Source organism: Rhinoraja longicauda, chromosome 3 (genome assembly GCF_053455715.1).
Source record: "Rhinoraja longicauda isolate Sanriku21f chromosome 3, sRhiLon1.1, whole genome shotgun sequence".
In the NCBI taxonomy this organism is placed as follows: Eukaryota; Metazoa; Chordata; class Chondrichthyes; order Rajiformes; family Arhynchobatidae; genus Rhinoraja; species Rhinoraja longicauda.
Genome location: NC_135955.1, coordinates 84528174 through 84532821, shown reverse-complemented (window position 1 = coordinate 84532821; position 4648 = coordinate 84528174).

Here is a 4648-nt window from a genome sequence, read left to right as displayed (position 1 = left end):
TATACACTGGAATTTAGAAGGATGAGAGGGGATCTTATCGAAACATGTAAGATTATTAAGGGGTTGGACACATTAGAGGCAGGAAACATGTTCCCAATGTTGGCCACAGTTTAAGAATAAGGGTAGGCCATTTAGAACGGAGATGAGGAAAAACTTTTTCAGTCAGAGTTGTAAATCTGTGGAATTCTCTGCCTCAGAAGGCAGTGGAGGCCAGTTCTCTGAATGCATTTAAGAGAGAGCTAGTTAGAGCTCTTAAGGATAGCGGAGTCAGGGGGTATGGGGAGAAGGCAGGAACGGGGTACTGATTGAGAATGATCAGCCGTGATCACATTGAATGGCGGTGCTGGCTCGAAGGGCCAAATGTCCTATTCCTGCACCTATTGTCTACTTAGGAAACAAGGGTAAACTGTTAGTACAGTATCTGTCGTACCTTCTTTTACGTGGTTTGTCTTTTTATGGTCAGCCCATCTGATAGTCGGCAGAGAGTAAATTCACGAGTGGAATATAATGGAGAGGAAATGGGAGGTTGATTATTTTTAAAGCTTTTTTCTGCAAAAATATTTAGCTTTTGTTTGCAGCTGATTTTTAGGTCCAAGAATCCAAAAAACAGCAGTTGCAGTGCTAGTTCCACAACAAGACAAATTCAAACGAAGCATTTGAAACTATTGTTAGGCCAGATTATTATAGCCATCAGGGGTGTCCAAAGCTATTTCTGTGTGTCCCGGAGTACTCCATAAAAAAACAAGCAAATACAAAAATGATGAGAGTGTGTAGGAACTGGAGGTATCAGTTGATTTCCAAACTGAAATGTTTCTTTTTTTATGGTTGCAGTTAAGGACGAAGGTCCAATGGACTGACGTATCATTTATATGTTAAACACCACTGTCAACATTTGTGCAATAAATGTAAAAATCTGATCAGCATGTTGTTTAACTATTCATCTGCTTGAAGGTTGTCAAAGAAGCTGCCAAGGTGGTTATCACTTTAAGGCAACATGGCATTATATTTTACAGAATTACTTTGAGGATTTATCAAAATTAATCTAAATTGAAATGAAGTTTGAAGTAGGGTGAGGTTGAAATGTATTTCTTTACCCACGTTCGGTTACACTTGATGGTTGGTTATAAAATTTGCTTGACCATGCCACTGTTACAGCCAGAGGCAGATGTTAATATGCAGTAAATCTACTGGTTTAGGTTTATTATAGTCACGTGGACCGAGGTGCAGTAAAAATCTTTGTTTGGCATGCTATCCAAACAGATCAGATAATACTATACAAAAATACAATCAAGTCAAACTCGAGTATAGTAGTAGAGCAAAAGGGAAAGAGGTTTGAAAGAGTCGAGGAACATAGACAATAGGTACAGGAGTAGGCCATTCGGTCCTTTGAGCCAGCACCGCCATTCAATATGATCATGGCTGATTGTAATGGATAATAGTAGATCCTCCATTGCGAAGAGCATTCAGAGGGTTGCCACATTCCAGTGCCATCTTGGCATTGTTGGTTGTGATTATTGAAAGAGAACCATTCTAGCCCCAGGACAACACTCCAGGGCACCCCAAGCCATGCTGCTTATTTTACACATACACCAGCTTGGGCCCCATATTGGGAGACACAGAAAACAGGAGTCAAAGTGGTGTGCATGCTCTTCAAATGCAATCAATCCTTTATCTCATAACTATATTCCACTCTCTTATTTCACCCTTTGATAATTAGTGTTTCAAAATCCATCTTAAAATATATTCTGAGACTTGGTTTCCACTGCCTTCTGTGGTGGAGAATTCCACAGGTTTACACCCTTGATGAAGAAATGTGTCCTTGTCTCAGTCCTATGTATCTCATCCCATTTTAAAAAGTGCAACACCTCATTTATAGAGCCACAAGCTGGGAAACCCCTTCTCCAGTTTATGTTGTGTAGCTGTCTGAGTTCCATAAATAAATATTAGAAATCCAGCGAACGACCCCATGTCATGCTCCAGACTCATCCACTATGTTTCTCCTAATTCCATCCTGTCACAATTCAGCCACAGCATCTAGATTGTCCCTGCCAAATATTGACAGGCTAAATACGATCACACTCCATTATTACTTTTGGTCCTTTAATCTCCTGGCCTCAGCACTTGTCATCGATCATTTTTAATTTCTTTCAGAACTTCAGATGACATCTAATTTCTTTCAGAATAATCACGTGACCTGTACTTGCAGCTTCAAAAATGACATACGACAATGAAATACAAAGCTAAAGGGATACTGGGATGCAAAATAAGAGTTTGCTGTCGAAGCTTCTCAACAATGAAAGTCATGGAATTTGATCCCCAAATCTCTGGTAGAAATCTCAATGACATTTAATAAGAATGCAAGAACCCTTTCAATGGCACCACTGTTATAAGGCATAAATATCAATTTTATAATGAAACAGTGAACCATTCAACTCAATGATTAAAGGCCGCTTCACGATGCACTGGATACAAGTTGATTGTGCATTGTACCCTAATTAACAATCAATGCAGCCTAATTCTCTCACCTGAACAGTTATTGATTTTGTCCTCCTCTGGAGAAATCTGCAATATTGAGATTTTCACTCAATTGTGCAGAATTGAGAGAAGCTGGCCATCAACACTTTTCCATAGGGCAGGTGTTTTCCAATGGTTAACTGCAATGGATTGACCTTTTTTAATCATGTGTTTGTTCTGAAATGCTAAAAGCCTCCCCCTCCCCCCCTGACCCATTTACTTAAAAGTGCGATCTAATGGCCATTGTAGAAATAGTGGGAAACAAGGATGGAAAGGGGTCAGAATTCATTGCCCTGTAAGAGTGGTAGAGACAGAAACTGTTAACACATTAAAATAGCACTTGAAGACAGACACAAAATGCTGGAGTAACTCAGCAGGACAGGCATCATCTCTGGAGAGAAGGAATGGGTGACGTTTCGGGTCGGGACCCTTCTTCAGACTGATGTCATGGGAGTGGGAGGTACATAGATAAGGAAGTGTATAGATAAGGACGTGCAAGGTGTGAAAACAGGACAGATGGAGTAGAAGGTGAGGACAGGGGGGACTCTGTCCCTGTTACGAATGGGGGGAGGGGGAGGGGGAGCAAGAGCGGAGCTACGGGATATCGATGAGACCATAGTGAGGGCCTCGTCTATAATGGAAGAGGGGAACCCCCGTTCCCTAAAGAATGAGGGCATCTCCGATGACCTGATAATGAAACACCTCATCTTGCGTGCACTGCGGCGTAGACGGAAGAATTGGGAGTAGGGGATTGGGTCTTTAAGCGAGTCCTCCTACAACCTCATCTACTTTATCCGCTGTTGCAGGTGTGGACTACTGTATATCGGTGAGACCAAGCGCAGGCTCGGCGATCGTTTAGCCTAAACCTACCTGATCTCCCGGTTGCTAAACACTTTAACTCCCCCTCCCATTCCCACACTGACCTTTCTGTCCTGGGCCTCCTCCATTGTCAGAGTGAGGCCCAGTGCAAATTGGAGGAACAGCAACTCATATTTCGACTGAGCAGCTTACACAAAAAACCCCTACAACCTGCACCACTTTTGTTGCCGTTTATGGCGATTCCTGTGTGTACTAACTACAGAAACAGAGGAATAACTTTTCAGTAATCCAGTAGTATTCAGAATATTGAATAACATTACCTCCTATTCATACCTAATATTTACTATTTTTTTCAGATTCTCTATAAATTATTGGATCAAAATCTTGCAAGTCTCTTCCTAATAATAATACAGCAAGACCTTTATCTGTACACCTAGAGTAGTTGTAGTTAGTCCACTATCAATTCAAAGCCAACTGGGGTGTGCAATAAATTTTGCCATTGCTAGTAGAGGTCTTGCCTCAAAGATGGAAAGTGAGGGGGAAAAAGTTATTTTGTCAGCTAAAGCATATTAAATGTGCAAGATGATACAGAATATTGCAGCCATTTAACAAGCAATATGGCCAAGCATCACAGAGCGCCAGTAACAATGAGTTCCAAAATGAGATGGCTACTTGAAGAAATCCACTTTTGGTGCAGGTAGTGAATCACCCATCTGCCACTACACCAAAATACCATACATCCTCGAGTCTTTGGACATACGGCGTGGAAACTGGCCCTTCGGCCCACCGAGTCCACGCCGACCAGCTATCATCTCATACACTAACACTATCCTACACACTAGGGACTATTACCTAAGCCAATTAACCTACAAATTCAAACGTCTTTGGAGTGTGGGAAGAAACCAGAGCACCCAGAGAAAACCCACGCGATCACAGGGAGAACGTACAAACTTGGTACAGACAACATCCGCAGTCATGATCAAACCCGGGTCTCTGTAAGGCAGCAGCTCGACCGCTTGCCCTACGGTGCCGCCCCGCAATTCAATTCACGGGATGAATTTAAGAGAGAGTTAGATAGAGCTCTAGGGGCTAGTGGAATCAAGGGATATGGGGAGAAGGCAGGCACGGGTTACTGATTGCGGATGATCAGCCATGATCGCAATGAATGGCGGTGCTTGCTTGAAGGGCCAAATGGCCTCCTCCAGCACCTATTTTCTGTTTCTATGTTTCATTGCCTTCTTTCCTGGGTTATTAAAGCATAATATTGGTTGAGAAGAAAAAAGCTTAAAAAGATCAATTTGAAGAATTTTATTGA